Below are 12,112 nucleotides of genomic sequence, written 5' to 3' on the forward strand. Positions count from 1 at the left end.
GTCAATGATTGCTTGGGTTTTATGGCAGGGCTAGCTACATTAACAACCAACCAACAAATACCAGCGGATTAAGAGAGTAGACTTTCATTTCTCACTCACTTCCCAGCACAATACAGGTTGGCAAGGGAGTTATGCTCCAGGCAGTCATTCAGAGACCCAGGTTCCTTCCATCTTCTGGTTTTCTCCTCCCCTTAGTTCCTCAGGTCTTTGCCACTCAGCTGGAGGTTGGAGAAAGAGAATGAGGATCAGGCACGCATAGGAAGTTTAAACGTGATGTCTGGAAGTTGTGTACATCACTCCTGTCCATATGTATGCCTTTGGCTAGAACTTAGTCACGCAGCCACACTCAACTGCAAGGGGTCCAGGGAATTAGAGGCTAAGGGGAGAACACATTGTTAAGCAGATCAGTGTCTATCACAGCTTTGTGTCTGGAGAACAGGAGGATGGAGAGCATGAGGGCTTTATGCATATAAGATAAAACTTGATGAAAGTGTTCTAGCTTCCCTAGGGGACAAGCATGTAATAAAGGGGTCAGGGAGGGCTCTAGGTGAAAGGTGCCCTGTGGCCACACTCCTTGGGGAAAAGAAGATGAATGATTCTATCTGAAAGGTGTTTGTACTCAGACAGAAAAAAAATCTGCTCCAGCCATGAGAAAATGGACAAAAAATCACTGTAGCTCAGCTCTTAAAATGGGAGCAAAAGAAACCCAGCCAAGTAGACAACTTACAGCCCCAACATTTAGAAAGCACCATGTGGTTTACTGTATGCTCACACACAAGGTTCTCAGCTGATCCTCACAAAGGAGGAGGACCTGGTTGAAAATTATCCCTGTTTTAGAAGTGGAAAAATGTATGCTCAGAGATGTTAAATAAGTTGCCAAGGGTTGCACAGTAAGTAAGAGATGCATCTGCCACTGAAACCCACATTGTGTTCTTTGCACTTCCACAGACCCTCCTCTGTGTAGCGGAGATACTGACCACACTTTGGGGAGCTGACCCAGATCCAGCCCTGGACTGGGGGCCAGGATCCTAGGGAAGCTCTCCTCCATCACCCAGCCCTCTGTTTGCCTGACTTCTGGAATCAGTGAACCAGCTCCTCATCCAGAGAGCACGTACATGTTAGCTGTCAAACAGTGCGTGCCGCATCTGACAACCCTAATATCACTGTTTGTATTATCAGACAATTACCAGCCAAGCTCGTATTCATAATTTGACTAACAACTCGCGACAATGATTATTTTTCCTTTTCTGGCAAAACAAATATAGCAGCGTTTTCTTTTCAGCATCAGCGCTGATGCTCCTTGGCATTCTATCAGCTGAAGGATTTTTTTTTTTTTTTCAAAAAAAAATGTTAGTCGTACTCCCCCACATCTCGCTAACTTTACAGTCCCCCATGGCATCTGTGTGCAGTGAACTGAGCTGTTGAGACTAAATGTAATTTGCAATCAAGCTTCTGTTAACATGGAAATGTACCGGCTGGTCTGCTGCAATATGGGTTCTCATTCTGTCTAGCATATGGTTGCATTAAATCCAGTCTCCAGAATGTCTCTTGTTACCACATTGTCAATCCGTGCAGAGCAGAGAACCCTAAAAAACCACTAAAGGAACATATTTTTGGAATTGGCTCTTCTATTGGATCTTGACAAGAGCTGTCCAAAGACATACTTGGTTACTTGAAATGAACTAGCCCTGTCAGATCTATGCACACACACACAGAGACACACAATAAACTTGAAAACTGGCTTGATGCTCTGTAGTCGTAAGCATAGGAATCATGCTGGAGGACAAAGGAAAGAAGGTGAAGGACTCAGCTTCACCAGATACACTTGAGACTCCTTTATAGGTTTTCTCTTGGTATCTCAATATTTAAGGCCCAGAAAATTAGAGTTGGACAGGACATAAGCAGTCTTTGTGGCTAAAAGCATAGGCTCCTGAAGTGGATGGACTTAAGCTTGAATCCTGACCCCAGCCCTCCCTAGCTTGGTGACTTTGGGCACATTCCAAAGCTTTGTGTGCCTCAGTTACTTCATCTGTAAAATGGAGTGGACGAAGTGTGCCCTCACAACTTACAGCATTATAGGGGATTAAATCCCTACACACAGGACTTATGTCAACAAATCGTTGCTATTACTTAGTATTAGTTACCTCTTCCTCACCATCCCTATTCCCAAATCTGATGCTTAAATACCTCCTACAACGTTACCACTATTATTCTCCTTCTCTTGTCTTGCACCCCGCTGGTGTCCAGAAGACCAGTCTCTTCTAAGGCAGCCCGTTCTTTTCCGTACAATTCTGTTAAATGGTTTTTTCTTATATTAAACACAAATCTTACCTGCACCTTGAGCCTTTTCTTTGGGTCATATAGAAAAGCCTAATTCGGTGGCAGTCCTTCAGGTATTTCAAGAGGGTAATCATGCACTCTGTAAGTATTCTGCAGTTTCATTTGGTACCTTTCATTTCTCCTTTGAACTATGCAGTTTTGCATCCCCTTCCTAGGCGGACACCTCCTCTCGAACTCGCCTGGGTATGTCCGCACCAATCTTGATTTCTGCAGCCCAGGCTGAGTGCCGTGTTTGCAGCTGCTGTATCACCAGCCTGCAAACCAGGTCCTACCTGGTGATGAGTAAGGATTTGCCTGATTACTTTAACACAGCTCAAAAGTGGACCTATTTGCACACAAGTACATCAAGCTTTATAAAATAGACTCTCCTCGAAGAATTAACAAATAGCAGTTTTCAGCAAATCATACTTTAAATTCAATGCAGGAAAAAGAGCTGCATGCCTACAGGTCTCTGTATCACGTTGCAGAAAAAATCCTTTTTTCAAGGAAGTAATTTCCATCCTTATACATCTCTTCTGTAAATCTAAAGTTCTGTAAGTTTTATGGAATGTGCTTTAAGTAAGAAACACACACAGAAGGTGCACTGTATCTCACCGAAGAGATAGGATGCAATATCCTCCAACATTTAAAGGGCATTTTGGGAGGTCAGGGGAAAATGGAGGGGAAGACATTCTAGCCATTCATTCATTCATTCATTCATTTGTTTAAAACCTATCTGTGTGCCAGACACTGTGTTAGGCACCAGGCATGTTTCTAACAAGCTGCTCTTGCCACCAAGAAGCTGGAAGACAGATTAAAGCCAATTAAGATATGCCAAGTGCAGGATGCTGTGGGGCCATCTCACCTAGTCTTGAGTAGCTCAAAATCCAGGGATGGGGATAGATATGAAGGAAAATAATTACATTACTATGGAATAAGTGTTATATTTAAAGACTGTACAAACTGCTCTGAGCACTTTGAGAAGAGAATTTGTTCATCAAATATTTTATTGAGCACCCAGTATTACTGGATCTACAATGAAGAGCAAAACATAGTCCTTGAAATTTACCAACGTTACAGTCTCAAGTATTTGTGTGTGTAGTCTTAAATCAAGTTCATACACTATATTTTTTATTGATTGATTACTTTAAAAAGCTGTGACAAGTGTAATGAAGGAAAAGAACAGGATTCTAGTAGAAAATTAGATGGGGCCCTGATTGGAGAAGTCAATGGGATATGAAGGATTTCTCCTCCAAGTGGTATTTAAGTGGAGACCTGAGAGATAAATTGCAATAAGGATGACAAAGATGGAGACATGCACCTGTGCAAAGACCTGAAAGAGGGACCAAGTTTAAAGAGTCTGAGGAACTGGGGGAAACAGGGTTACAGAAAGGGGGTGGTCAGGAATGTCTTTGCTGAACAGGTGGCCCCACTAAGGAAGACTTAGCATGTGCAGAGGAAAGACAGGTCATTTCGGGCAGGACGGGCAGCACGTACAGAGGACACGTCCAGGTCTGGGAGAAGCTCCTTCCATCTTCGTGGTGATGGGAGGTGGTGGTGAGATGTTCAGGGAATGTGCAGAAATGGAGAGGAAACCTGGGCCAGGTCATAAATGGCTTTATAAACTACACCAAGGGATTGATTATACCTGCAGACCCCACAAAAGCACTGAAGATATGCTAGATTGTCTTCATTTTCTTTTTTTAAAACCCGTCTCCCATGCTTGTGAGTAAGGAGAGGGCAGAGGCATGCCTTCTGTATCTCTAGATCCTACCCCCGCCCCCATTTTCAATGATGGGTGGTTCCGTTAAATTCTATCTCCTCCTTGTCACTTTGTTCCCAGCTCTGATTTGTGACCTGTGGAAGCTTTCATTTTGCCATTCTCTGATTCTTCTTGTAGTGACCTTGTGCTACAGTCTCTTGATATGAGTGAGGGGTCAGCAGCTTCTGAAGACCAAGGAGACTCTAACTCAACCCTGCATGGTGCTTGCAACCTGTTCCTGCATTCTGACAGGAAGGTTTCACCCAAAGGTGTGGAGGATGAATCACCCCATGATGCAGATTATTTTCGGCTGCCAGTTGGCCATCCCTTATTGAGATCACAGAAACCAGAGGCTTGTGAGACTGTTTAGCCCAGTGCTCAGGCTCAGTGGAGAAACTCATTAGCTCTATTTAATTAGAGAAAGCAAACACTTCCAAACCTTCTTTAATGTCAGCCTACTTTCCACCACCTCATTAATATATTTTTAAAAACTTTCACCTTTAATGTGGCAATGATTTTCTTAATTCTTTCAGTATTAGAACTCCATAGATTTAAGGTATTTAGCTAGAGAACAAGTAGAAAGATTATACAAGTGATAGTCATGATTCTTTGAACCAGTATCTTTTGGTATTACTAAATAAGAGATTTTTAAACTCGATTTTCATGTATAACCTAGATGAAGGTTGTTGTTCTGGTTTAATCCTATAATATTGCAATTTTTAGGATCATCTTTTTTTTATATAGGATTTTACATTTTCCAAAAGGTTTTGCATCCATCAGATGATTCCCACAAAACACTGAAACAAAGTAGGAGCCGCTGATAATATCTCCATTCTCCAGATGAGGAAGTCTGGGCTGAGAGCAGTCAAAGGATTTCTCCGAATGACAGCTATATGCTTCAAGGTTGACAATGAGGACACAAGTTTCAGGCCCAAGTGGCTTGAGATACTGCCTGTCGATGATAAATAAGGAAGTTAGGAGGAGAAGATGGTTGTCTGAGAAAAGTGACAAACTCAGAGTAGGATGTTCTAAATTGCAGCTGACTAGAGAGCTGGAAGCTGGATGCATATTTGTATGGCTCTGTCATACAAAAGCTGCTCCAATACTGTGTGAGTATGGTCTCCTCAACCTGGAGGGGGCCAACATTTTTCTTGAGTCAGAATCTTTTCCAGGTAGCCTGAGAGCCCACATGAGGAAGTAACCTCTTAATTCATCCTAGACACCTCTTTGTAATCCCTTGGTCTTTTACTCAGGGTGACCCCAACCCAGACTTAGGTGTAGGTGACACTGATTTCATAACATATTTTCATATCTTTTACCACAGTTGATTCCCACAGCACTCCTGTGATATTTGGATTCTGGTCTCTGTCAAATCTACTGGAAAATGGGACCCTGTTAAGATGCAGGCTTTTCCAGTAGGAAACAGCTAATGGTGGAAGACTGGGGACTTGAAGCTTGGGCCTCTCTCTCCAATAGCATGACTTATTCAATCATTTCCGGTGAAACTCCCCCAGACACTTTGCTTTCGTCTTCCATTTCCTCTCTGTGTAGCTTCCTACTTTAGGATCTTCAGGAACTCTTCCCACAGTCTAATGACCAGATCTGCTTTCTGGAAACATTCTCATGTCAGTCATACATGTTTTACTACGATTTTAAAACTTTGAGTTATCTCTGTTAAAAGTATACATATTCTCATTATTGTCTTCTCCCTGCTCACTATAACAAATACTTCTTGAGCCCTTGCTATGCTCTTGACACTGGGAGTACAATGATGAACAAGCAGACATCACCTACATCCTCCTGGATTTAATATGGTTGTGGCAAGAAAGCTTTGTTTCCTATAAGTGGACTTCAGAGATCCACATAACTTATGGGCAACCATTTGTTCCTGCAATTTCAAGGTATTTTTAACCTTTAATTGTGGGTTTAGGAATATTTAGTCAAATACTCCTCCAGGTGACATATAGGCAATGAAGAGGAAACAGTACATAAAATAGTGATGTGACTTCACATTTCGAAACAAAGAGGCAGGTGGTTCTGCTGTCAAACTGAGCATTAAAATATAACTGGGGGTGTAGGTGTGGGAGTTTCTCAATAGCCCTGGAAACAGCTAATATTTTGGTAGATTCACAGGATTTTCTCTTTTAATAAAGGGGATTACTTGCATCTTATGACAGGACTAACCAGTGAAGCCAGGAAATAGTATGAGTTTCCTACTGGTTTTTGCTGAAATTTTGGAACAGATCATTACACAACTGATTCATGGGTATTTTGAAGAAAAGGCACTGATCACTAGAAGTTAATAGGAGTTTACCATAAACAAGTTGTGTTAGACACACCCCATTTCCTTTTCTTATTACGCCACACAACTGGTAAATCAGCAGGATGAGGAAGTTTTAGCAGTGGACTTAACACGACCTCTTGTGACGTGATTGCACATAAGCAGGTGAAATATAGGCAGGGTCATGTCTTACACACTGGTTTCACGGGCAGGTGAATAAAAATGATGCTTGAGCCTTGCTAACTGTTCCATGTAAGCTAGAAGGAGGTTTTTGGTGAGGACTAGAAGCCTTTTATTCTGTTCAATATTTTCTGTTAATTACTTGAAAGATTATCTGGAAGAGGGAATACCCAAGTATAAAAATGACACCGGCCGGGCGCGGTGGCTCAAGCCTGTAATCCCAGCACTTTGGGAGGATGAGGTGGGCAGATCATGAGGTCAAGAGATTGAGACCATCCTGGCCAACATGGTGAAACCGCGTCTCTACTAAAAATACAAAAATTAACTGGGCGTGGTGGCAGGCGCCTGTAATCCCAGCTACTCAGGAGGCTGAGGCAGGAGAATCATTTGAACCCAGGAGGTGGAGGTTGCAGTGAGCTGAGATCGTGCCAGTGCACTCCAGCCTGGCAACAGAGGGAGACTCCATCTAAAAAAAAAAAAAAAAAAAAAAAAAAAACAAGCCAAACTAAAACAAAAATCAAATACCATAGACTAACACAAAGAGATGGCGTAATATAGTAAGGAGAAAGAGTTCTGGCATTGGAGAGAGAATGGCCTAACCTTGCAGCTTGTCTCTGACCCCCTGACAGTGAAGTAACATTGAACAGAGACTTACTGTTTCTAAGAGTTCAGTTCCATCACCTATAAGGTAGCAATAGGGTTGTTTGTGATTCAGATCAGATGAGAATTGAAAAAGAAGTGTGTCAACAGCTAGTATCATGCTTGGCACATGTTTTCAATAAATTAATAGCAATAACAATAATAACATCAAATTAATATCTAAAATGATCTAGAACTTCTAGAACACAGGACTGAAAACAATGAAGCAAATCTGAACTTAAAAGATATGCGTGGAGATGATATTGGAGGTATCAGGACCATATTTATGACACTCAAGCTGCTAAGAAGTGATTAACACATGTCAGACACTTCAGAAAGTATGTTAATGATGCCTTAATTATCTGTGTGTGCTTGAGAAATCACAAAGGAGAATCTTATATTGATATTATATGTGTCTGATATCTTCATATATATGAATGGCTGCCATATTGAAGAGAATATGGATATCTTTATTTGCATTTTTCTAAGAGAAAGCCAGGCTAAAATTGGTAGTAGTTAAAAAGAGAGACAATCTGGATAATATTAAAACATTTTTCTGTAATAGTCAGAGCTTTACTATCATTGATCTGTGTGGCTCGTGGAACAGGAGACCCTTCATCACATCAGCTGGTTTTCCCTGTACTGAAAAACCAGGCAGTGTTGGTTGCATGATGAATGTATTAAAGCTTTGTTTATGCATTGCCGTGACTAAAGATCAGTTTCATGTTGGGCAGTGAGTTAAATGCTGGTGGCCAAAGGATAAAGATGTGACCTCCACCTTCAGTTAGGTCACAGTTAGGAAGAGAAGGCGCCCGTAAGTCTCTCTGAGGGATCTGAGGAAGACTTAGACAATTACTAGGAATTTTCCAGGCAGATATTCCATTTAAAGAGAGTAGCCAGTGTCAAGGTTAGAGGTATGAGACATCATAATGGATTCTCAAAAAAACAAATGTTGTTGGGAGTAGACTTTTCCAGGAAGGCAAGGACCTGCAATGCCCTGTACAGAGTGTCAGGGACTCAGACGCCTTCCCACTCTGTCTGTTGTATCTTGTACATACCCATGTTAGAGCACTGATCCCCCCATATTATAATTGCTGTGGATGCATCTCCTCAACACACTACAAGTTCCTTGAGGGCAGAGACCATGTTTTATATATTCTTGTATCTTCACTGCTTACCCTGAGCTATCCACAGTTTACATACTAAATAAATCCTAATAAATAAAAAAGTAATTACATGAAAGCAATATGCATCTCATTTAAAAGATGAGTTTTGGCATGATTTAGGAAGAGGTGTTTGGTTCTTAGAGGTTGCTAAAGCTGGGCTGAATGTAACACCAAGAATCATTTCTAGAGAGTTGTGCCTTTTCCACAGTACTTCTGCAAATGCTAATGCTATTATTTAGTACATGGACACAGGTACTGCACTAAACACTTTTCCTGCCTTATCATTTAATCTGCACAGCGTCCCCTCTGGGGTCCACATGTATTTTCTCCATTTATTGATAAAGAATTTAAGATTTGGAGAGGCTAAGTAACTGATCCAAGGTCATAGATTCAGGGAGTGACACAGCTGGGATTTGAACCCAGGTCTGTTTGACTCCAGAGCTGGAGTCTTAACCACTACACTATCTACAGAAGGAAGAGGAGGGAAGAGTTATCCAGTGAGCCCATCTCCAGGGTAGACCCTTGAGATTCCCTGTGAATTAAAAGAGACTTGCTTAGTTAAAAGAAGCTGAGCTCTCCAGAATCTTTCGGCCTCACATTCTAATATAACCTCTGCTCTAGCAGTGGAGAAAGAGAAAATCCATAGGGGTAGGATGAGTTTAGAGGAGATGGAGCATTGTGGATGCAGGTGGATATGGCAGCCACCCCTCCCTGCTCTCTACCTGCAGCACTACTACACCAGCAGACGCAACACTTGGTTAGAGAGCAGAGGAAATTATAAAATAGCCATGTCGGAGGCAGAAAAGAAGTGGAAATTGTGACTCTTCTTGCCTTTGAATGTTTTGTATCGTCTGGGAGACCCATTGGGATGTTTCTTTTTGTTTTTCCTTTCGACTAGGATGTCTTCCATTTGGAAGCCCCTTTGCTTCTAAGAAGTTCCAGAGACCAGCCCAGGCCGACAGGTAAGGAGGCTAGGGCGTACCTCTAAGTTCTATCCTGGAAGAGAGGGAAAAGTGACCTGTAGGTCTTCTGGCCTGAAAAGCACAGTGCTGTCCAGTGGAACCCAGGGGAGATAGTGACTTTAAAAGCAAGCATGGAATGCGTGGCTGACTTTTGCTTGTTGCTTGAGTCTGGCAGATGGGGGTGGGCAGGAGGTTAAGGAACTTCAGCAGACGCCAGCAGTCAGTGGATGTGGGTGGTCGTTCTTCCTAAGTGCTGAAAAGATGGTCACCTTGCACTTGTGAAGATAAAATTCAAACCTAAGTTTCTCTGTCTTGGAACACAAACAGCATAATCCTTTCTCAATCTTCGAGAGGAGTGTTTTCAAAAAGTAGCAGCATATAGGGAATACAAGGCTGCCTAAGGTTCTGATTCACAGATGTGAATTCTGCCAGTCAAAAGTCTTGGTGTTTGTAGGATTTGTTTGTCTGCAAGGACAAAGATGAAAGGCAAGTTGCTATAAAACCTTTCTGCTCCCTCCTGATTGATAAGCAAAAATGTCCACACACTGCCATCTGGTGGGCACTACTGGTCACTGTCGTTTTAATGGGAAACTTTAAAGTTTACTCTAAACTTGGAAGGGGCCAGGCAACTACTAGTCTTCAGCAAAACAGTATAAAACACAGTTCCTGGCTGCGAAGGGCTCACAGTCTAATGGAAGAAACGGACATGCCCAACACGTGGTTACAACTGAATAAGTACTATTTTAAGAAAAGGTGCCGAGTGTTATCAAAGCAGAGGACCTCTCTCTGGGAGTTTAGGGAAAGCCACCTTTGAGCTGAGTCTGGAAGCATGCCTCGCACTGTGGCAAAAAGGAGGAGAAGGTTTATTTTAAACACGGGGCACATCATGGGTCATTGCATGGTGTGAGTTGTTAGTTCAGCCTGGCTGGTAAGTAAGGAGCATGGCAAGAAGCTATAGAAAAAAGGCTGGGAAAAGTTTAAGCCAGACCATGAGAGGCCTTGACTGCCTGACCCAGGCAATGAATCGGCTCTAGATTATACAGCCAGAATATAAAGGATTCAGATTTGGGTGGTAAAGCAATATGAAAAACAAGTGTCGGTACACACGCTTTTCAAACATTTGGAACTCTCTCATTACTTGAAATCACCTATGGAAACCCACTATGTGAAATAGATAAAACCATAGTTCTTCTGGTCGAAGCAGAAGTGGGGATTCAGAGCCCAAAGAACTTCCACCACCCCATTTCTCCCGTTCCTGGAACATGCGGATGCCTTTGGGTAGTGCCTAAGGCTCAGCAGACTCTTGCTTGACACTGCTGCGGTGGGCGATTGCTTACCTAATGTGACTATCTCTGCTCTGGTGTTAGCACCAGCTTCGTCCTATCCCTCCTATGTCATAGGTATCCATAAAGTAGGTTCTAGATCTTTTTATATCTCAGCGCTGTTCTCAAGATTCCATTTATGGTAATCTCTATCTTATTAATAAATTAACGTTCCCAAACAATCTATATTACCTGGTCCCTGGCCCCTAGCTTTATATTGCTAACGGACACGTGTAGGGAGGTGGATAGAAAGCAGCCATCTCTGCAGTGTCTGTTAAGCATCACTGTACGCTGTCTAAGGTATTAATTCATGTTAAGTATCTACAGCATATGTGCAGCACAGATAATCTATGATGGAGTTATGAGAAGTTGTTTGGTCTTACTCAGGGCACGAAAGTTGTTGCTTTCATTCCAAGAACAGCACTCTGAGAAAGCATTCAAGAGCTTTCTGATGAGTGGCTGAGTTATCAAGATCGCTAGGACTTTCTGTTCTGTGAAGACATGGAGCTTCTAGATGGCATTTGCCACCAGAGGAGAGATGTCAGTCTAAGAACTGATGAAGAGTGACTGGTCCCCTGATGGGCAAAGACTGTTTTGTTTCAGCCAACGTGGTTATGTTCTGCCCTCTTCAGAACAACACTTCTAGAGGCAAAACACAAATTCCACCCACCAAACAGCATTTCCTCTCATTCTTTCTCTTGTTCCTTGTCTTTACTCACGCCTTGCCCACTCTCTCTGCATGGTGGGGTCAGTTTGCTCTCACTTTCCCACACTAACTTCTCTGTTTCGAGCCTGTGTCCGGAACTGCCTCCTTCTTGCCATCTGGTAGCTGACATCTGCCACATCTTTCCAACCAGAGCCCCCATCTTTTCTTGGAGGCCTTTAAAAAAAAAGATGTTAACTTTCATCGCATGACTTTTCCCAGTACATGATTATGTACGCAGTGTTTTCCACATGGTTGAATAACTACTTTAGCATCGACTCTTGCCTGCTTTACTTAGGTTAATTGTTATTTTCCTGAGGGCACACTGACCAGTGTCCTTTGATGTACCCAGTGCCAAATTCGATAAACAATAACCCAGAATATCACGCTTTATAACTAATGAGTTGGGGCTGTTCTATGTTTTATTAGAGCAAATGGAAATGCAGTTCTGCTTACTACCATTGATGAAGAGCAGTAAAGTGGAAGTGACTTGGTGAACTTGCAGGCTTTGTAGGGATTTCTTTTTTTGAGACGGAGTCTCACTCTGTCGCCCAACCTGGAGTGCAGTGGCACGATCTTGGCTCACTGCAACCTCCACCTCCTGGCTTCAAGCAATTCTCAAGCCTCAGCTTCCTGAGTAGCTGGGATTACAGATGCGCACTATCACGCCGAGCAAATTTTTGTATTTTTAGTAGAGGCGGGGTTTTACCATGTTGGTCAGGCTGGTCTTGAACTCTTGACCTTGTGATTCACCCGCCTCGGCCTCCCAAAGTGCTGG

At 42.5% G+C, this 12,112-nt stretch overlaps 1 protein-coding gene across 2 annotated transcripts in view; it reads left to right on the plus strand.

The window, feature by feature from the left end:
* The window catches only part of TPRG1 (tumor protein p63 regulated 1), a 383,450-nt gene that overhangs the window by 190,014 nt on the left and 181,324 nt on the right, over positions 1-12,112 (plus strand). For both annotated transcript variants that reach the window (XR_010111707.1, XM_063603024.1), the window contains one exon: positions 9,246-9,309. The gene's annotated coding sequence lies outside the window, so the exon portion shown is untranslated. The remainder of the gene's footprint in view (positions 1-9,245; positions 9,310-12,112) is intronic.

The sequence above is a fragment of the Pan paniscus genome, chromosome 2 (assembly GCF_029289425.2).
Source record: "Pan paniscus chromosome 2, NHGRI_mPanPan1-v2.0_pri, whole genome shotgun sequence".
NCBI classification, from domain to species: Eukaryota; Metazoa; Chordata; class Mammalia; order Primates; family Hominidae; genus Pan; species Pan paniscus.